Source organism: Ceratotherium simum, chromosome 10 (genome assembly GCF_057802395.1).
Source record: "Ceratotherium simum simum isolate JZ-2026a chromosome 10, ASM5780239v1, whole genome shotgun sequence".
Classification (NCBI taxonomy): domain Eukaryota; kingdom Metazoa; phylum Chordata; class Mammalia; order Perissodactyla; family Rhinocerotidae; genus Ceratotherium; species Ceratotherium simum.
Window position 1 is genome coordinate 8,501,505 of NC_141909.1, and position 23,862 is coordinate 8,525,366.

The following is a 23,862-nucleotide window of genomic DNA, read 5'->3' on the forward strand; positions in this document are numbered from 1 at the left end:
CCCGCCCCAGACTGCCAAAGCAGGCTGGTTCTGGAGCTCAGGGTCTTCCTGGAAAATGATGGGGTAGCAGGGTCGTCCTTTTCCAACTGGAATTAATCTTAAGGAGAGGGCCCGAGATAGAAGACAGGAGATAAAGGATAAACATGGTGTATTTTCTTGGTATGGCGACTTTCCTTGCAGATTTTAGGAAACACGTTCAGGAAATGGCCTCTAAGGCTTGGCTGAGTATTATAACCGTACTCTATGGATCAGCAATCGGATTTTTCTTATGTCCTCAGCTTTTAGTATTTTCTGGGGAGAGGAGCATGACATGCAGCCTAATATTCTTCATAATGAGCTTCAGTCTAGGCATTCAGATGATAAAGGACAGAATCATCTAGAAGGACAGATGGACTTCAGTGCAGATGCCGGCCAATGGAAAGATGAGCGCACAGACATCGCTGAAAAACTCTACTAGAAAGTTAAAATTATTTTCTGGGTTATGACATCGCCTCAAAATCTAAAGAAAAGAGCCAAACATGTCAAAACTACTTGGGCTTAGCATTGTGGTAAAGTGTTTTTTATGAGTTGAGAAGGAAATAAAGACTTTCCTACTGTGGGGTTAGACACGGAGGAAGGCAGAGACCAATTCTACTGGAAAACAGTTAAAGCTTTTCAGTGTGTTCATGACCATTGTCTGGAAGACGCTGTTTGATTTATGACAGCAGATGGTATTACAGGTCATACTAGAGAACCTGAGATGGCTTCTGGCAAACTATAGCCCTGAAGAACCCTTATACTTTGGGAGAAGATTTAAGCCCTATATAGAGCAGGGCTACATGAGTGGAGGAGAAGAGTCTGTACCAAGCACAGGAGCCCCAAGGAGATTTATTGGTACACTCAAGATGGACAGGTGCACACTAGTTCTTCCACTGAAGACTTCGTGCTGGGGAGGTGCATAGAAATCATAAACATAGAGGCAGGGGATTCCAGAGATCCCACTGGAAAAGAAACTTTCCATCCCTTTGGACCAGAACTCCACTTAATCAAAGGTTATCTAACCAGAACATTTTGGTACTGGGATTATAACTATTATCCTCCTGCAGATGGTCCTGGTTTCTGTTCTGATCTTACAGTTTCTTTCACTATGTTGACCTGACAGTTATGTATGTGTTAGAATATCTCGTTTATCATTTTCCTTCACATGGTTATATATACAGATGTCCACCTGCATTACCTGAGACTAGATGAAACAAGTGAAGCATACAAAAATGAAGAGCCAAAGGCAAAATTAGGAAATCCTTGGAGGAAAAACATGAGTGAACAGAGGTGAAGTGTCTAACTTTACCCTGAAGAAGAGCTTCACCGTTTCAATTATAAAGTAATGGAAGCCCAGTGAAGACTTCTTTCTAAGTGGACATTCCATATTAGAACTCTTTCATATGTATGACTGTCAACTGAACCTTTAAATGAGGTATGCAGTCTGTTAAAATATGTTTTGATACAGTCACACACACACACATACACATATATTATTATTTTTTTAATGTTTTAAAAATCGTAGTGGTCAGGTAGAAGAACTAGAGATTCTGTTGCCTGACCACATGTATTATTATCACTGAGAAACCAAAACAGTTAAATTTGCTAAAACTACACTACACCATTTTGTAACACATACACAATGCTAAATAAACCTGTCTTAAAAAAATTTTAGAAATATTTGTGTTCAGTATTGTTTGTAAACGCAGGTCATAAATTTGTACTTTCAATGATTATTTGCAATTGGCAGTATTTCTTCCAGAAAAAGAATAAAAACGGCACTGGTTCTAAGTGTGCATTAATGAAACCACAATTTGAAATAAAAAAGAAAAATCCCCATCCGTGTCTTCCAAGAGTCTAACAGAACATAGCATTACCTTTCTAACATGAAATTACAAGATCTCCATGCTAAAAACCATCCAGTTAGACAATCACTTAATGATGATTATTATTATTTACACCAAATTTCCAAGATCTGTGCTAGAGATTGCACAAGAAACAAGTCAGGCATGACTTTTACACTCCAGTTGTTTATTTTTTGGTTAATATCTATACCTGTATGATCAACATGAACAAATCAGAGAACATCTAACTGGCAAAGTGTGTGGTTCTAAAAATAAAATGAGAGGTGAGAAGAAGGAATAATCACTGTTGTCTGGAGAGCAGAGAAAAGACTTTCTAGGGGAATGGGGATGAAGCTGGACTCAGACTTCAAGGAATGGGTAAGACTTGGAGGGTAAAGGCATGACCCAGAAGTAAGAAGAAGCTTTCCATGTGAAGCGAGCACAATAACTTCATGACATCTCGTACAGAAGGAATGTTGAAATGAGGATGTAGTTTTGAGAGGACTTTAAGACACGTCTGATTAAAAATGTTGTGTGTTGTTAAGCAGTGGGAAGAGGCTCCTTCCACAGGCAAGCTTTCAAATAAGACTCCAGTCCTGGTCAACACCCTGTTTGCAACCTTGTGAGAGACCATGGAACAGAGGACTCCGCTAAGCTGTGTCTGGATCTCTGACCCATTGAAATTGTGAGATATTAAAGATGTGCCATTCTGTGCCATAAAATTTGTAGTCTTTTATTCCACAGCTGTAGATAACTAATAAAGGTATACGAATGTGAGCTCTTAGACAAAGATGATAGTATTGGTGTTCAAGAAAGGAAAAGATTGCACAAGCAATATTAAGTTGGTGTGCAGGCATATTAGAGAACAACAAAAGAATGTAGAGGGAAGTCATACATTTAGAAGCTTGTGGAATTGTTTAGACCTGAAAGGTGAAATCTCTAATTGTACTACAATCCATGGAAATTAGGATATAGCGACTCCTGCTGCTACTACTGCAACTCATTTATTGAGAACATTTTTCAGTGCTGGCACACTTCTAAGAACCTTATGTGTATTGACTTAGTTAAAATTTATAACTACCTTATGAGACAAGTTCCTTCATTGGCCTTTTACAGGTCATGAATAATAACTGGGCAAAACCAATGAGTAGTAGATCCAACCAATGTGATCCTGAAGCCCGTGTTCTTAGAGATAAGGTGCTCTTATAACAACTTAGGATTCAGAGGGTGAACAGAGACACTCCACCTTGAGACCAGAGAGGGTGGTGGGCTCCAGGGTTTAATGGTAACAAAAAATGCTCACTACTAGTATAGGCAAAATATTTTGCAGTGTATCTGAATCTGACCCTAAAACACAGAGATGGTATAGTGTCTTTGGTCGTAAAAGAGAAGTTTAGTTTTTACTTCATTGTATGGCAACAACTACACAATTCTCTTTTATTATTTAAGAATTTCTCTTTTAGGTTGAAATTTAACTTGAGATAAGCAGAAGATGCTCTGAATAGAATTTATATTGATTATGAGCAAAAAAGTAAAAAAAAAAGCATTTAAAAAATATATGTTTTGTGCCAGAATAGATTCCCAACTGATTTGATGGTTTGAGATGTCAAATGCTAAGAAGGACAGAGGATAAATTAATAGCATCATGGTTGTGTGAGTGCAACATAACTGTTATCCTAATGATGAGTGTACCATAACAATAATAACAGTTTCAGAAATGATGGGACACTTATACCTTCAATGAACCATATAAGTAGTTATTTATGTCATATCTCTGGCAGAGGATACATGCCTATGTTTCATCATGAAAAGCCACTGAGATCTGTTGCAGACTTTGAAAACTTTTTGTTTATTGGACTGCACCATTCATTTATCTAGTCTTTTCAAAATAATTTTTGAGAACCTGCTGGTTATAATACAGATTTTTAGAAGTAGTATATGTATAGGACCAGCTCATCCAGAAGCACATCAGCCATGTGTTGTGGATTTGTTTGCATTTGGTAATTTGAGATATAACTCTGTGTCCAGGGACTAAAACGCAAGCCACATCACAGTCCTTTATGGCTCATGAAGTCGCTGGATGTGAGAAAGTGAAGGAGTTACAAGGGTGAAAGATGGCTAAGTTTCCTAGCTAGGAGGAAATGGTGATTGCATGTATAAACAATATAGCGGAAAAGATGATGGAGTTGGGGACATAAAATAGAGATCCCATGAAGACTACACCCACATTTAAAGGTAGAAGATGAGCAAATATAGCACTAAGAAAACAGACAAAAAGTGCACTTGATTCTTTTAAGCCTTAGTGTTAGATGAAAGGGGAAAATTCTCCTGAAAATTCATAATCACAAATCACCCCTCATATGGTTTTGAGGTATAAATTCATGTTACCTGTATATTCCAAAAATCCTCAAGGAAAGTATTTAATTTATAGTGGTCTCAGATTGTTATTATCCTCAAGCGTTTTCAGAGGTAAAGATAAGCCTTTTTGGAAAAAAACTTCTACCTAGGCCTCAAAGAATTTTCCACAGATAAAGTGGAAAGACACTGGGGATCAGACTGAAGGATTACAGAATACCCAGGGTTGCACGGTATCATGAGAGAGAACTGACACACACAATAGAGGGCAGGATCAGACCCACAAAGACGTCAGATTTTGGAGTTATCAGGCACAGAATATAAAATAAGCACGTTTAATATGTTTTTAAGAAAGCAACTATGAAAATTTGCGCAACATTTAAAACATAAACTAACAGGCTTTTAAAATAATGAAAAGAATACCTAGAAATGAAAGCCATAATCGAAAAATTGAAACTCACTGGATTGGACATGGATCAAGAGAGATCCCAAAAGCAATCAGAATACAGTTCTGAGAGAAAAAGATATGGAACTATGAAAGAAATGCTAAAAATTATATAGAAAACAGAAACATTCTAATATATATATAATTAATTTTCCACAAGGAAAGAATGGGAATCAAATTAGAAAAAAGGCATATTCAAAGAAACAATGTCTGAGAATTTTACAGTTAGAAGATGGTAGACTTCAGATCCAGGAATCATGGAAAATACAAGTAAAAAGAAATCCACACCTAGACATTTCATACTAAAATGGAAGAACCTCAAAGTAAAAGAAAATAAATTAAAAATATTCATGGAGAAAAGACAGTTCACCTGCAAAGAATAATTAGGCTGACACTTAAATAATTGCCAGCATCAATGAAAGCCAGAAAACAGTAAAATAATAATTTTAAGGTTCTAAGAGAAAATAGCCATCAACCTAAATTCAAAATTCCAATCAGGAATGAAATTTTAAAATTTTTGATATTTGAAACCCAAAAGTGTTTATCACCAACATATTTTCACTAAAGGAAATTCTGAAAGACACATTTCAGGAACAGGGAAAATGATTTCAGAATGTAGATTTGACACAAAAAACACTGGTAAAAATTTTTTTTTGATTTAGCTATATGGATATATATAAATGAACATTAGTTCTGTATAACAATAATATATGATGTCTAGTTTAAAAGGTTGGAATGAAGCAAGCACTACCCAGGTTGGCGAGGGAGACTCAAGGCTAAGTGGTAAGTTTCTCAATTAAATGGGGTCAATAAACAAGAGTCTGTAGGCAACAGGAATGAGGGGTGTGCAAGAGAGCGTAGGTGTCGGAGGGACAGGATTTGATCAAAGAATGTCTTTGGACTTATAGTCTGAGGGGAGAGGAAGCAATTCCTGAAGGCTGACTCCACCATAAGGAAATGTAAATTCTTGGCAAAGCAATATAAACATCCAAGTCAAAGTGCCTTTACAATTGGAAGTCCATATGGTCTTTTATGTGTTACAAAAATGCAGGGAGGTTAACAAGTGAAGGAAACTCTCTACACAGTCATGAAGAATAAAAGTTCATTACATCCTGGGGCTGCCAGGGCTGCCTCTGTTCCCTCCTCTCATTAACATATCATTCTTGTTCCTTGGTTTGCTCTGGTCTCATTAAAAGTAAAAGAAGTTGTAAGCCTCATGCCACAATGCAAGGTTTTATGTTGGAATGTATTTATTTAAAGAAGTCAGAAGGGAGGACATTATTATTACTCAGCTTAATTTCACTTTGAAAGGGAAGCTCACGCATCAGATGCTAATGTGTTCAGTTTCCTAAACCAGTCCCCTTTGAACAGTGAAAGCATTTCTTTGTCAAAACCTTCTATTTTTTTCCTCTCTCCATCAAAGGAATAGAAAAAAAAAAATATTGACTTTCTTTTGATTGTTATTTCATACCATATCAATTAGTTATAAAAGCTTTTTAGAGACAATTTTTATTTTCCCAAATATGTTCAAATATGAAACAGTCGTGTAATTAATTTATCTTCTGGAAAGATGAGTCTGCAATGTGTATTTATAATAGGGCAGAAGACCAAGAATAATAAATAGAGTTCCTCGTCTTATTTACACCTACTTGAATTTTCTCCAAATTTTTGCATTCAGTCTTGTTCCTAGTAGCCTGTAGCCATAGAGACTGTAGAATAGCCATTCATACTTGTTTAATTCCTTATATCTTTTTAAACCTCACGTTGGGGCACAACGACTATGACTTGCTTTGTGGCCCTGATCCTTGTGGGTCTGTCAATTGTACCCTCTTGGTAAGAACCATTTTATTCTTACATATCAAGTCAGCATTCTCTGTTAGATAATGCTTTCCATTCTTAAAGAGCACCATATACTGATTTTCTTGCTCTTTGCCGCTGTCTTCATTAGAAGAAATAATCCTATTTCTTTCTCTTATATATATCACTTTCTAACTCTTTTATCTAACTTGCTCTTTATGCTTTCTGTCTCTTACCCATGTGTGTTCCTCAAGGTATGATCTTTGGTCAAGTGCTTCTTTCCAACATCTCTTATCTCGATATGCTTGTCTCATCTTAAACTGTCCTCTCTATAATTGTGTAATGCCCAAGGTGGATAAAGGGCTCTCTGAAAATTCTGAAAAAGGTAAAATTTGACACACAAATTAGGCCTAGGCTTAAGCAGTTAGTCTGACTGCGTCTTTGAACATCTGAAACAGGAATTACATCATAATCTTTCAAGCTTTAACATATAATTATGAGAATAGACAAACATATCTGATACTACAGAATGAAGCAATACACCAAAATATTGGGCATTATTCGTGCATATGTTCTATATTTACTTACTTCAGAGTTTGACAAATAATACAAGCCTATAACCCCCCATTAAATCACCCATCCATGATCTTCTCTTGCTCCTTGATGACTCCTGACATTAATCGACTCACTTGGATAATGATGAAGAGTGTAAAACCCAGTATGATAAAAGGAATACATCAAGCCAAAAAATCCCTGGACCTCATAATTCTCTCCTTCCCTGACTCCACCAAAATATTAATTTAGTGAACCTCAGAGCAGGTTCAAGAAGAATAATCTTTAGTTTGACGTTTTCTAATTGGAGTTAAGAGTCCTGTTGTGAGAATGTCTGTAAGACTGGCATTTCTGTTTTAGCTTTATTTTGATACTTTTATACCAAACATATTGGCAATTGAAATCAATGTCAACATTTTTTTATTGTCAAAAGTCAAGAAAAACGTATATTTTGATAATAAAATGTAGTTGATTATTTCTTACATAACATAAAATCTGGATAATTAAACAAACTTCTAGAATCAATATTCTTTTGAAGAGAGAGTGAACCTGCCCTGAAATACTTTAAAATCTCATTCAACTTTATAACTATATTATTAAATAAATTCAATAGTTTTCTGAAATTGTTAAGAATTATAAATTACATTATTTCTGATGTTACCTTTGTCACTTTCGTGGCTGGTGCTATACTCTTTTTTTTTTTTTCTCATTTACCACTATAATTATCACTGCATAATTTATGAATAATGCTTCAAGAAATTATATTACTATGGAAGTGTTTCGTGCATCACTGACTCATTATACAATAGCTTCCCTGTCTGAAGCATTTCTTACATAGTTCAAATTAAGGCTTTGGATTTATTCTTTTTAGCTTGATGGTACTATTTCTATGTTAGTTGGGAGGCCCACCCAATGACAAGGCATGTGGGTAAAAGCAGGACAAAGATAGAACAAATATAAAGTGACCCAGAGATTCAAGAGAGCAGGCAAATATGAAGGAAAAGTCAAGGAAATGGTATGCTAAATTGAATTAATTATCAATACTTCAGTGACTTCATTGAATCTTTTAGTAAATAGTGAATCTTTTATTGAGATCAAGCTTGCTTTCTGCCTTTAGTAGACCTCAGCTAACCCTGCAATATATTTTTAGATCTCTTTTATCTTCCCTCCAATTCCAACTTGACTTTCATCTGATATTTAACCTTATATGTTGTACAAATAATAGGTACTATTTAAGAGTATAACAAGTTCATTTATATATACATAGAATTTAATAACTTTTAAAACCTCTAAAAGTACAAGTTTGTTTGCTTGTTTTTTTTTTTTTTAATTTAAACAAGGTGACATTTGGAAATTGTTTCTCTGAATGAGTAATTAAAGATATAAAAATTGAAATGTAGTTAAAAAGACTACATTATCTACTAAATTAACCCAAATTAAAATTGATTATATAGTTATATAAAGAAAATGTTACATATGTTGAATGGAGGCACCAGTGTATATTCATATAATCCTTTTGTGAAAATTAAATACATAACAAGGGCTAAATAGATGCTATCCACAATTTGAATCAGTTGTAAACTCAGGAGAATTTATTCTTAGAAAATAATTGATAATAGATTATTAAATGTCTAAAGTGATTCTACTTACTATTATTTATACAAGCAAAATTCTTATATAAAAATAAGGGATTATTTTAATAGTTTATGGTACAAAAGCTGGGATAATAGCATGCTTCTATTAAAATAATTAAAATATAAAAGAAAATTATTTAAAATGTTATGATATAATATTAAATTTTAAAATTCTGGGGAATGTTGATAATGGGGGAGGCTATGCTTGAGTAGGCATAGGGAGCGTAAAGGAAATCACTGTACCTTATGTTCGATTTTGCTGTGAACCTAAAACTTCTCTAAAAAAACTATTAAAATATTTAAAAAATTCAGAATATAATATTATATGTAGCTTTGGGAAGGAAAATGCAAAAAAATATCTATATGTGTTTACAGGTTTTATGTGGAAGTAAGAATAATAAAAATAATTTTGTTAGGTTTGTTAAATTTTTCAGAAACAGATTATAAAATTCCATAATGATCATAATAATACCAGCTCAACACAAAGTTGACATAAGGGAAGCCACATTATGGAAAAGAAACCATATTGTAACTTTGAATGACCTCTGACTAACTATCCCAGCTGGCTATGCACCCTCCAGGAGATCTAACTGCTCTGTAGATTTTACAACCCCTGCTTGTGCACGTACCTCCCAGCTACAATAAGATGATAACTTTGTTCTTTTGAGTTCCTTATGAATGTGATAGCTCCTGGACAGAGTCCATCTGGTGTGGCCACTCCCAGTCTGTAACACCAGAGGGTCAACATTCCTAACTCCTCACCTGTAACCCACTGGCCTAGATAACTGCTTCAAGCTTCTGTGCCCCTTCAAAATGGTTCTTTCGGACGTTAGTCAGCCATCTTCACCCTTGCTAGCAAGCTGTAATAAAATGCCCTTTCTCTCCCGCCATCTTGCCTCTTGATGATTGGCTTTTGTCTTGCGACGAGCAGATTGTCCCCTTTGTGCAGTAACAGTAAATATTATTTTTAAACATGCAAGAATGATTTAAAATGTAATGTCCAAGGATCTACTGACATCACTGAGAATTTTAATAGGTATTGAACTTAAGAAACCAAAGCCCAGTAGGTTTCAGTGACCTCTCCTTCTAAAACACTTACACACCCACATGCACACCCCAACAATCACACACAGCCACACTTACACACCCACACATACACACACCCACACACACATGCACATACACCACACACACACACACACAAAGACAAGAGGAAAATTATTGCATGTAAATGGAGAAGGCATAAAAATAAATAAGAATATAAATTATTTGTTTACACGTTTAAGAAAGTATTGCAGTGAGCAATCTAATGGAAAAAAAATTTCCAAATAAAAATAAAATGCCAAAGGTATTGTTTTCAATGTTATTTGCTTTTAGTTAAAAATATATTTCTATGAGAAAGAAATAAACAAGAAGATATTTCTAGAAAGAAAGGGAGGAAGTAAGGAGACAGAAAAGAAGGAAGAAACAAAATCTCAAAACACTAACATCTGAAGATCTAAAACAAAACAAAACAAAGCAAAGCAACAAAACTTTATTTCGAATTCGTATAAGTTACACAAAAGGAACACTAAAGAATGAATGAATGAATGAGTGCATCTATCAGTGTGTAATCAAATGAATGGAACAGCATTCTCCTCTTTCTTTTGATTCACTTTTATTCCCTGTTTCATTGACGGCTACACTATAAACAACAGAAAAATGAACATCATATTTTCTGCTATCCGTGAGTCTCTTCCACAGTATGCATGCATAGGTGCTAGCTAAACATTTTAAATTCAATCAGATTTTTTTCCATATAATAGAAATGATGATTCTTTTTCAGCTACACTTTTCCTTTTTACACTTTCAAGGTACTTTTAAAAATAAGTAATTTACTGTTAAATGTCTCAGAGATGGAAAAAAATGAGTTTTTACTTTCTTTTACTAGCCATGCCTTCTTGTGTCTACACAGAGCCTTTATATCAATAGCTCTGTTTTTTGGGACTGTACTCAAAAAGGTGTCTCTCCATCACACCATGCAACACATTTTTTTTAACATAAAAGAGTTTTCCTTTAGGGTGTTGTGAGAACTAATTTGCAGTGAACTTAGAAACATATCGTCTCAGAGGCAAAACATTTGTATATAAAGCTGAGGATTTTCATGAGCAAGGTCATGACCATGACGCCATAAAATTAACCAGTTAATTAGTGTCATGTTACCACCTCCGATTTTACACCTTTTCAATGCCCTCATGTTCCACAGCTGGAACCTCTGGAATTCTGTATAGGCTGTAAAAGATTCTCAGTTGTTCTGTGACCTTCTCTCACGTCATCCATTAGACTCTACAGAGAGGCTTACTCTCTGCCTAGCCACTTGGGAATTACAATTTACACTGTCAATCTGCCCAAATCTTCATTCAGTTTTACCACAGATTGCTGTCTTCCTCAGTTCAGGCACCACAGCCCCCTGCAAACGTCTTTGCTCCCCTCTCCTGCCACGTTTTGTTAAATGAGTTCCTGCCAGTAGTATTCTCATCTCCTACCTCTATGGGAAAATATGTTAGACAGGTACTTCCCATTTTATAGACTCAGAAACTAAGGGATAGTCATACATGTGATCACACCCCGGAGTCTGTGGTCTTTAGAATTAAGCCACTAAACAGCCTCAAATACTCATTCATTAATTTACTTACTCAGTTATTCATGAAGTCATATATTTAAGAAAGAAGAATTGGGCTCATTCTATGTGCCTAGAATTGGACTAGATGATATTTATGCCCCCAATAGCTTTAAAAAACAGCATACCCAATATTTATAAAGCATCCTAATTCAAGCAACACATACTCAATAACCTATTTTTTATTATATATTTATTTATTTATATTTTTGTTGGTGAAGATTGGCCATGAGCTGACATCCATTGCCAATCTTCCTCAACAAAAAGAGGAAGATTTTTGAGCTAACATCTGTGCCCATCTTCCTCTATTTTGTATGTGAGATGCCACTACAGCATGGCTTGATGAGCAGGGCATAGGTCAGTTCCTGGGATCCAAACTCGCAAATCCTGGGCTGCAGAAGTGGAGCGCATGAGCTCAATCACTATGCCACTTGGCTGGCCACTCAATAACATATTTTTGCATGCAATACTGTATTAAATCAAGTGCATTACCACATTCAATCAGATGGAACCAATGTTGGAAACACTATGTGATCACTATCAAAAAAGTGTATATTTTAGCATCTCAGAGAGAGGTTTCTGATTACTTTATGCATACATTTTCACTATAAAATATGGAGAAATATGTAATATAATACTCATATAACTTAACATTAATTTTTGAGTTGTTAAAAAATATTTATAAGAAAAAGGTTATTAACAGTTCCTGTCCAATATCCTCAGACATTCTTCTTCATGAATATCTATTCTCAGAGCCCTCTATGAAATTTTACATGACTAGTGTAATTATTTTTCTCCTTGTGGATTTAGGGAAAAAATGCTGTGAAATGGTTAAATGTCTGTTGATGGAAAAAAGTGATATTTCTTGGCATCAAGGAACAAACAGAAAAAAGAAAAGAAATAGTGTAACATTTCTTTTCCATTTCTTCAGCACTCAGGATTATGTAGAAATTTGGTTATTTTAATATCAAATTTAGTGTTATAATTTCATAAATAAAATTTTCTAATTTTATGAATATAGTTCTGTGACCAAGAATTATTTGCCATAGGGTGACTCTTCTATGAACCTGTGCACCTTGGGGTTAGACAGGTCTTGAAGTCTAACTAATATAACCAGTTAGGAATTGCAAATCTGACCATTTCTTACATCAGAAATGCTACAATAAAGTGCCACTCTTATTGATGAAAATGCAGCCCATCACTCAAAGGTGTTAGGACGGAAGAATGGTTGGAATTTATTGATTTAGTGAAATGAGGTTCCTCAAGTAATCAAACTAATGTAATTTCAAACTTGTTTTTGCTTGCAGTTTTTATATGAGCTGTACATGGAAATTTCAAACTTGATGTGACTAGTTTTAATATTTATATTGCCTTTAATGAATTCCACATTTTTAAACACAAAATTCCATATCCATAATCTACATTCTCAAATGGTTGTTGAAACAATGTCACATGAACAAGCAAATCAACGAACAAAAACTTATAAATCTATTAAAAAGAAAAAGGTGTTTAGCAACTATCAGATTCATAATATATGCTGACTGACTGATGATCATGGAATATAGAACATAAACACAACAGGATCACAAAATGCCAAAGTCTTAGAATTATGGATATAAAATATGTTAAAGGCAGAGCTTCTCTAGTTGAAATGGAGATGGTTTATCTCCAGTATAATTTGGGGCTGACTTCTCTGAGATGCTTCTGTGGAACCATGAGAGTTCAGGCAAGAACTTTACAGAAAAGAAAACTGACATAAAAAAATATTTTGCCCGAGACCCTGATTTATTAGTAGGTATTACTTGAACTTGGGACCTGTAACCGCAATGCCAGGCTTTACTTCATTCTTTATCACTGAGTTTTAAAGAATGTTGCATTGTTTAATTTAGTAATTTAATTATCTCTCCTTCTAGTGAGACCCTGGGACAAGCAATAGAAAACACAGGAACAGCACATGAGTGTCTCATCACCAAGAACTTGATGGCTGTGATTTGTTACAATCATTGAAATGAAAAAGAAAGTGAAGTTACCATACATAGTTTCTTTAATAACATTTGTTTATAACCCAAAAAGAGGCCTTCCATAGAGTATAAAAGTTAAGTGGGGGATTCTAAATATGTAATGCCAACAGTCATTCTCACCATCACCACAAATAGCAACAACAAAATAAAGACTTCTACGCACGGAGTGTGAGGAAAATTCCTCTGTATTCAGAAAAATAGTGTTAAAAGTGTCTGTGCATTCAGCTGAGAAAAACATGATAATATCTTTATATTTATTACTGTACCATCTTCGAGTCGTGGTAGTTTCAGTTTACAATATTGGCTATGAAAAAACTAAATAAAAATAAATAAGATTCTGTAAAGAATCCCATTTAGCGTGAATGTTCAGATTATAAATACTGAACACGAGTGATTGTCAGCATAATGCACTCAGATAGCCTACTTCAATGTGTCAAAAAATTGCAAAAATAGTACTTTATTAATAGATGACATAATGATATTCTAATATTTTTGTCATCAGAAAACCACTTGGCTGCAAATGATCTTCACTAGAAGCATTTGGCCATGAGATGTTATTTTTTTAAATATGTATGAAATTTTCCAACAAACACTCAGTTAAAAATAGTATCTCAGAAATGCAATTTTCCTGATATTTTCTAATAAAGCATCCTAGAGATATTCATTTATGTGAGAATCAATTTCAATAGTTATAAAACAATCACAAAAGTTCCAAGAAGTAGATTTTGCTCTAATTTTTTATGTGCTGTATGCAATTGCACTACAAGAATAAACTCGCCGAAAAATTAGTTTAATGGAGGTTAAGTCTGTGAATGCACAACAAAGCTAACACTACCAGTGGAACTGATTTTAAAAATTAAAAGAGAATCATTCAAATCAGTGCTAAGGACAAAGATAATTCAGATTCAATTCCTAACCTTTAATATAATACTTTAAAGTTTCAGTTTTTTTTTTTCTAAAGTGGGTTTTTCAATTCTTCCTCCAATCTTCTTTTAAATACTCCATACTTTTAAAGGCTGTTGACAAACGACATGGCAAAAATTCGACGGCAATCTATTCTGACTGCGGTGGGAAGATATGATGCTCTTTCATTCAACAAATGCTTATTAAATGCCTACTATTGCCAAGCACTTTCCTTGCAAAAATCCTTCTCTTCCATGCACGTTATGATCTAGTGGAGAAGCAAGTAATAATAAAAATAAGTAAAATAAGTAGCATGTTAACTGATAAGTACCAAAAAAGATAAAAAATATAATGCTTCATGAGACCGGAGATGCCTGAGGGAAGGATAGCCATTGAAAGTCCCTCCAAGATGGGGAATTTTGAGTACAGATGGGAGGAAAGTGAGCAAGTTGGCTATGCAGATATTAGCAGAAGGAATGTCCTGCTGGGGTGAGGGCCTCCCTGATATGTTCAAGAAACAGACCAGAGACATACGTGCTGGACCAAAGAGAACAAAGAAACAAATAGAAGATGTTAGAACAGTAATGAGAAGCTGGACTATGTAGAGTCTAGGAGGGGATAGTAGGGATTTTGGTGTTTGCTATGAATGAGATGGAGTAACTGGAGGGTTTTGAGCAGAAGAATACCATCGCTTGACTTCAACACTAACCAAGATCCCTCTGACTGCCATGTTAAGGAAACAGTATACAGAGCAAGGCCAGAAGCAGAGCTGATTCAAGGACGTGGGCAAATTATTTTCCATCTGTTTCTTAAACCAGAAAACATTGACTTTTGTGGCTTGAAGATATATTCTTAAGAACTCTACATTATATATTCTTATATATCATATATAAAAATAATATATATTATTTTGTTAATTTAAGACATTCAAAAATATATAAAATGTTTATAAAAGTTACCATGCACCTAGCACTTAGGTTAAGTAATCAAAAATAGCCAACATAGCTTAAGTTGCCTGTAAAGATTGCCCTGCCTCACCATAATTCCTTCTTCTTCCTCATTTGAGGGATCATCTCTATCATAAATGTAATGTTTATGATTCTATGATTACTTCATACTTCACATTTTTTTAGGCAGATCTAAGAATGTAAGTATATTTCCCTTTCATCAGCTAATAGTGTGTGAGGAAAACAGAAATCCTCTAAGTATTTCAAACAGAGTGAAGGTGATGCAGTGAATTGTTTACAAAATGTTGGAAAGGTGAGGGGGTGAAAACAAACAAGAAGTCTTAACCCAAAGCCCACTAGAGCTTTAATGCTTTAACGCTGAGGCTGCTGCCACTGCTGCTGCTAGAATGGCTGATGTGCAGAGCCGGGAGCCTGTGTTCCTGCCGTGCCTTAGGAGGAGGCAGGAGACTGTGGTCTCCTGATGCTCTTTCCCTCATAGGAACCGAGGCCAGGGACATGTGCTGCTGGGAGTCTACTGAATTCTGGTTACTGCCATGGAAGAAAGAAACACAATAAAGAGAAAACAGAAACTAGCTGGGAAGGAAATCCAAGAAATAGAGTTTTCAGACTTGTAGCTTTCTGCAACACAGAGAAAAAGCACAGAAGGTTGGGTTAGAGTACAGAAAAATTCAACAAATAGCCAGCATACTTGGATATAATCTTCTCAATTTTTAAAGGTTTTTTTTTTCTACATGTAAATATTTTAAAGTACCTGGAATTAATTTCTGTCTTTGGTGTGGAGATCCAATTTTACTTTTTCTATATGTTACTAATTATTGCTCTTGATACCATTGGCTCACTAAAGATCAATGCCAATTTTATTGTATTTCATGCTTTCTTATATGTGAAGTTCTTTTTCAGGGCTCTGTTTTCTATTGCATAAATAAATATGTTTAATTTTTTCTACACCAATAATTATAGCTCATGGGCCTTGGTTCTGGTAGAAAGATTTCCCCATATTAATCTTCTGTAATATTGTCGTAGCTCTTCTTGGCAACTATCTCTTTCAAATACAATTTAAGATTGTCAAGCTTTCTAATAAATTCTGTGGCAAATTACTGATATTACATTAAATTCATAGAGTAATTTTGGGGAAATTATATTATGTTTGTGAGACTTAACTATGAATGTTGTATCATGTCCTTAATATCTCTCAAAAGTTTTATGTCTCTACACAAAAGACTTTATCTTTTGTTAAATTTGTTTCCGAATATTTTTTTGATACTATTATAAGTAGCATCTTTCAAGTATGTTAAAAAAGTAATTTGTGACTAGCATATAGGAATACAATTAATTTTTAAAATATGTGTCTTATACTATCTACCTACTCATTTGTTTTAGTGATTTGTAGATCCTTTCAGTAAAAGCAATCATAATTAACATCTTTTTCACGCCCCATTTGAAACAAGATGCTTCTAATTTTTCCATACTAAATATAATATTTGTATTAAGTGACACAAGCTTATTTTTTCAATCTTTTTTTTCCAGTATTATTGAGGTATAAGTGACATACATCACTGTATGAGTTTCTGGTGTACACCATAAAGGTTTAACTTACATATATTGTGAAATGATTACCACAATAAGTTTAGTTAACATCCATCATCTCCTATAGATATAATAAAAAGAAATGGAAAAAAAATATTTTTCCCCTTGTAATGAGAACTCGTAGAACTTACTTTCTTAACTTTCTTACACATCATACAGCAGTATGTAGCTATAGGTTCATGCTGTACATTACATTCCTAGTACTTATGTATCTTATAGCTGGAAGTTTCTACCTTTTGACGACTTTCCACCACTTCTTCCTCCCCCAAAACCCTGCCTCTGGTAACCACAAACCTGATCATTTTTTCTACAAGTGTTTTTTGTTTGCTTCTTTTTTTTAGATTCCACGTATAAGTGAGATCATATGTTCAATCTTGTTTTTTTTTTTCTGAGGAAGATCTGCCCTGAGCTAACATCTGCCAATCCTCCTCTTTTTACTGAGGAAGACTGGCCCTGGGCTAACATCCATACCCATCTTCCTCCAGTTTATACAGGACACCACCACAGCATGGTTTGACAATCGGTGCAGCGGTACACGCCCAGGATCCAAACCGGGGAACCCCACTGCAGTGGAGAGCGCGCACTTAACTGCTTGTGCCACTGGGCCAGCCCCGTATGTTCAATCTTTTAAGAACTGGATCTGCTCTATTCCAAATATTGTTCTAGACTCATATCACTGAACAAAGTAAACAAAGGCATTTCTCTAACTCTGTGAAGCTAATAAACATTCACTTTTTCTGTTTTCTGCCATTCTTTTTTCAAAAATAGGTATAGAATTTTACAAATATATGTAGCAGGATGTTGAAATTGTAGACAGTTTTCTCTGAGACTAAGTCAATGAAGAACAATACCTTCCTCAGTCAAAAGGAGTGAGCAGACGTGCATGCAGGACTTGGAAGAGATGTGGCTAAAAACTGATTATGCATCGCTTGTACTTTTCGTCATCTGAGTGAACAAATTTGAATAGACAATGAAGGTTTTAGCTTAGAAAAATTCCTTAAAGAAGCACTGGCCACCTGAGAATTTATAATAAGATTACTCTTATCTTCTTAAGTTGAAATTAATACTTCCTGATTATGGAAACCCAAAGGCAAGGAATTAGATGCATGTTCCAGGTTGCTTCCTTCCATTGGCACCTTTTGAAGGCAAGTATAAATCTCTCTAAGAAGACAGTATTCATAAATTAGGACTTCAGTATTCTCACAGAAGGAAATGAGTCACCATGAGTGAACAGGAGCAACAATAAAACACAACTAATTCAGATAGCCAAGGATCTCAGATTGTAATAATCAGATAAAATGCAAAACAACTATCTATGATGTGCTTGATGAATTATCATTGGTGTTTTCCAAGACCATCTTTTCCACCTTTTCTGAGTCCCCAAATAAAGACAAGCCAGGAAAGATTATCAGAGAGAAAAAAAAAAGAACTTTTAGGAATGAAAAAAATAAAATGATTGTAATGTTAAAATTCAACAAATAAATTAAACAGCAGGTTAGGCACAGCTTAAGAGAGAGGTAGTGACATGGAAATTACACAGGACACTGCAAAATAGATGGTAAAATAAAAAAAGATGAAAGAGTGACCAGAGATGCTGGATATGGAACGAGACTGCTGAGATGCCTGGATAAGGCCATATTGCTCCAGAAGACCCTTCATCTGCTTCTGCCAGGCCCCCCTGGGAACAATCAACTTGACATCATGTTATCTTAATTTCTCAACTCCAGCATTTCCAGGACCATGACAATAACATAAATAATATAAATCCAAATCCTAAACCTATGTGAGAGAAACTTAATCACCATAAATTTTCTGTGAAGAGACCTTTTGCCTTCTAAGACCCCAGACTGATATAGATAAAAATTCCCCATTTAATAGAAAACCTGTTTTCGTCTACTGCTCCTTTCTAGCAAGGCTATAGTACCTTGAAGACCCCAGATTTTTGTGGGAATTCAATTGTGTGAGCCTAAGGCCCTGTTTCCTGCCTCCTACGCTAATATTAACACTCGAGCATTGAAGTTAGCACAAGTGGCAGATACACTCAGGGCAGGCAGTTTCAGTGACTGTTTAGAATTCTGGTGACCTGCTCCCTGGGATGTTTTAGGCTCTCTGGTCTCCCTTATTCTCTTGGAAGCTTAGCAAAGAATTTACAGGGAACTTCCAGAGATTTTTCAAGGTACAGTTTTTAGGATATCTGGTGTGCCACAGTGTAGAAATAGAAATGTTTAAATATGTGTTTTATACTCTGATGATGACCTATGAAAAACAGAATATAAGCATATTCTCATGATGTGAATGGTCATTTTTATCTAATATTTCAAAATTTCATTGTCCATCATTGCAACACATAATGTTATTTTTAATGTTGTGGACTAGTAAGACATAAGTAATGTTGATGTGACATATGAATGATTTATTCACATGAAGGGAACACTAAGTGACATGTTCTGCACATAAAGAAAGATGGTGAGATGTTGCATACATAACACACAGTAGGGTAAACATGCTAATTTTTAATAGTCATCGTAATAGTCAAGAGCACCACAAATGTCAAATTAATTTAAAAAAATCACTATATTAACTTGATATTGTCATGTGGAACTTATTGACTTGTAATTGTTTTGATAATTAAATTATATTTTTGATATATATTTTATTTGACTTGCAAGTGGAAATAGTTTTTATGTGATTTTGTGCTTTACTATATTTTGATAATTTTAAAAATAATTTGTAGTAGTATCCTTAACCATTGCACACCCACCTACCCAGTAACCCAGAGTACTGAATTCCTCTGCTATCAGCAACTTGTTAGTAAAATGTTGAATACAAATAATTTGGAATTCTGAACAATCTAATAATTTTAAAAGACTTGAAGGTGAATCCTTTAAAAATTACTCAATATTTAGTTGGAGGAAAAGCTGATACTATTTTGTAGAACATTGGAGGGTCCATCCTGGTAGCTGATAGGTTCCCTTGATGCAGCTGTGCTTAAATGGACAAATCTAAGAAGCTCAAGGGTGAATTACATTTACAAGTTGTATATAAGATGAACATAACTGGACCATAATGTTTAGACACATAATAACAAAAATAAATATCATTTTTTGAATGCTTCCTATGTCCGGAAATTATGGCTAAAGCCTATACATGCTTTAATTCTTTAAATCCTCACAAGCCCCAGATAAGGAAACTGTCTTAGAGAAATATGACATCTTCATTATCCCATTTCTAGTCAAGCACTGGCTGCCTGGTTGTCTAACTCCAGAGTCTATGTTCTTAATCTTGTTGCTGTAATGCCTCTAAGACAGAAGTCTACAAAAAAAGGACACGTATTTCTGAAAGAGACAGAACCGGGCCTTGAGCTCAGATCTGCCACTTGCCAGAACAAATTATTTAATTTTTCTATGTTTTGGTTTCCTTATTTGTAAAAGAGAAGTGAGATCTGCTCATTAAGGCTGGTGTAGGGGGAATGGCTGTAGACATACAGAGCACACTCTGGCACCCAAGTTCCTTCACCGTGTCTAAGGGGAGTGTCTCAATCAGCCTCCTGTCTCTTGTTGTACTCCTTCTTGTTTTCTTCAAATGTCTGCACTTTTCTGCTTTTTAGCCTTCTTCTCACAAGTTTCGCTTTCTGTATTTGCTAATCTTTCCTTTTTCTTTCTGTTAAATCTCTCTCATTCTTCTTCACATCTTTAATTCTCTAAACCATGATCTTCTCTTACTTCTAAATCTCTGCAGCGCCTGCATTTTTTTCTCTGATTATTCTGTTTTCCCCATGGACATCAGCTCCTTCAAATAACATCTCTGTTTATTCACAGTGCGTTAACACAATCACTCAGGAGGTGTAACATCAAACTACTTCGGCTTAAAATGCCCAGAAAATATATCACAATATTTATTTCCCCTTCTTGCTGTTCATTATCCAAATTATTGCTTTAGATTTACACTATGTTCAACAGTAAAGAGAATGTCAGAGAATTTGAATGATACAAGAAAGCGTGCTATGGCTGTTCAAATAAAGAAAACTTCTGTGATCTGAGTAGATTACAAAGATGGGGCATATGAAAAAGATCTTTTTTAGCTTAATTAAAATCCACTGTATGGGGCCGGCCCCCGCGGCTTAGTGGTTAAGTGCGCATGCTCTGCTGCTGGCGGCCGGGGTTCGGATCCCGGGTGCGCACCAACGCACCGCTTCTCCAGCCATGCTGAGGCCGCGTCCCACATAAGGCAACTAGAAGATGTGCAGCTATGACATACAACTATCTACTGGGGCTGTGGGGGAAAAATAAATAAATAAAATTATTAAAAATAATAAAAATAAAAATAAATAAAATCCACTGTATGGAATTCATAGTAATGCAGCCATGGGATGCTCTGTTTTATTAATTAATATCCATTGATGTTAATTCTATTGTTTTATTAAAAATATTATTCCTAATGAACCAAACTTTCTCTAAAGTACATGTTGCAATCATGTTAATCCTTCGTTCTCATGGTGATACATAAAAAATAGATGATAAATATATACAGAAACATATTTTAGTGATTTAAGAATTTAAAATAAAATTTATATGACAAATACGAATAGTCTTCTCTAATATTCTAAATGTATGTATGTCAATTAAAAATTGGAGCTTTTTAAAGAATAATTTTTTCTTTGTTGTTGGAGATTATTTCCTCGGAACCAATAAGACTTCCAGAATAATCCCAATTAAGTAAAGCTGATTTCAGAAACGGTTTTATAAATATTTAGGTACCGAAAGCTTTCATTCTACACCAAGGAAAGTGACTCTGCACTAATATTGTCTGACAGTGACCTAATTAGAGTCATTTGCATACTAATGAGACTTTGAAGGAGATAAGCAATAGCATGCTTGTAATAGATAATTACTTTATATTTCAAACTAAGCTATGGCTATTTAACAACAACTCAAATGACACATTGAATTAAAAGAGTTGTTCAAGTTACTTCTTAACAATAAACTCCTGTCACAGCTTTTCAATTTTGCTTAAACTTCAAACTGATGAACATATCCCATAAATCCATTTATATTCATAAGGTGGCTCCTCATTAGGTGCTTAATTCTCAAATTCACCTTCAAAATATCTTTCTTTGCCAAGACGTTCAGAATGTTTTATGCATTATTAATTAAAATAGTTTCTACTTATGTAGCAATGTGCATCTGAATAGTACAATGCACTTTTCAAATAATCTTACATCATCCCACAGGATCGTAATTCCCACATTTTAGTTGTTGAAATGATTGAACTGAGAGGTAAAGAGATTTGGGCACAGAAAGCAAATCAAAGTCATCCTTTTGCACTCTTAATTTTGCCTCCTAACATGACATAAGACATACAGAACCTTAAATAAACTGACCAGGACAACCAATAAACTTGTTCAACATGTCCAATATACTGTCCCTTATTGATCACTGAAGGTGTAAAATGTCTAGAATCATTCACCAATCCCTGCAACTGGAGATGGATAAACGAACTGGGGTGATTTATAGAATGCCTTCCTCTTCTGACCCATTAATCTCTCTTTCATGTAAGTTTCAAACTATAACTGTGGTTTATTATCATAAAGATGCAGTCACTCTATAGTATAGCTGTTCTGTTATCAATTACTCTATGCCTGGCAGTTCTGGAAAAAAAGCACTGATGACATAATTGTGGGTGAGTTATGAAAATAATGCAGGCTTTAGTCCAAGAGAAATTTCAAATTTTCACATGAAAAAATTTCTTCATTGACCCCAGAGGGCACATCCAACAGAGACACCCACTAGCATTATTTACACGGCCTCTGACAAAAGGATTAAGATTAAGCATTGATGGAGTTTCAGGTAATTAGGGAAGAACTAACAGGTCAGCACAAATGGGGAGGAGGAAAAAGAAGGTGGGTCACATGTTAGAAACACCAGGTTTGTTGTCAGTCATAAAATCTTGAAAATTCAGAGTAATCTTAAAGGTTGGAAATCTTTTCTCTTTTATAATATAAAAAACATTTTATTAGAATTTGAGATTTATAGTTGTTTATATGTCATTGTTTTAAAAACCAGTAGGTTTTTAGTGATTGTTTTAAAAACCAATAGGTTTTTAGTGATTGTTTTAAAAACCAGTAGGTAGTGATCAGTAGAATCACAGACCCTAGAGCTAAAAGAAACTGCAAGAGACTTTATATGATGTTATACATATATACATTTTTAACCTGAAAAGATTTAGAGATTTTATTTTATTTTTCATTTTATATAGGGGAATCACTACAGCCTCAAAATGATTAAGTGGCATTCTTAATTCACAAATAATAAGCAGTAGATTGCAGACTAATCTAAGCTTTTACATAATAGAATGTTAAATATCTGTTTTTTTTTTTTCTTTAAATTCACCTAGAAATGCCAGAATGAAACATTTATTTGAGGAATCATGTTTTTTTAGGTTCATTGTATGTGTCACAGTTTGGATACTTCTATTTGTCTTGCAAGGAGACCCCTTCTAGAATCCATACTTTTGCTAACCAGGATTTTTGAAATCCATACATAACACTTTATCTAAACAGGTGCATTCTAATCATTTCATTGCAAAACCCCATTTGAATTCCTGCATTTGAAGGTTATTGACCACATAAACATTGTAGGCAAGCCCGAATTTAATACAAAACAAACCAAAACAAAAATTTTTTACCAATTTGGCAAAGGCCTGCTTACTAATACTTCAACACCTACAAATATGGGTGCCATGCTAAAATACCCCATTTATTTCCAAACCTGAAAATAATCTAAGTTTGATTTTCTAGCACATAGAGCTGAACTTATACTACTCTGAAGTGATTAATCTCATCCTCAAACTGACATCAGCACATCCAATGCTCCTGTGTTTGGGTTTTGGGATCCCAAGTCATTTCATGACTTGTTCAGAATTTATACACACTGTTTCATTGATACACACACAGATAGACACTCAGCTGGCTTTGCTGAGCAGTTATTACTTCAAAGAACGGAACCATAAAGCTGTAAGTGAAAAACAATACCGTGTGGTCTATCATCTGAAAAAATATTGTCTTAATCATTAAGACTTTT

At 34.6% G+C, this 23,862-nt stretch overlaps 1 long non-coding RNA gene and 1 pseudogene across 1 annotated transcript in view; one reads left to right on the top strand and one right to left on the bottom strand.

The window, feature by feature from the left end:
• Positions 1-23,862, bottom strand: part of LOC147916052 (uncharacterized) — a 91,613-nt gene that overhangs the window by 61,971 nt on the left and 5,780 nt on the right. The window lies entirely within an intron of this gene.
• Positions 180-1,312, top strand: LOC101400767 (glycoprotein-N-acetylgalactosamine 3-beta-galactosyltransferase 1 pseudogene; annotated as a pseudogene).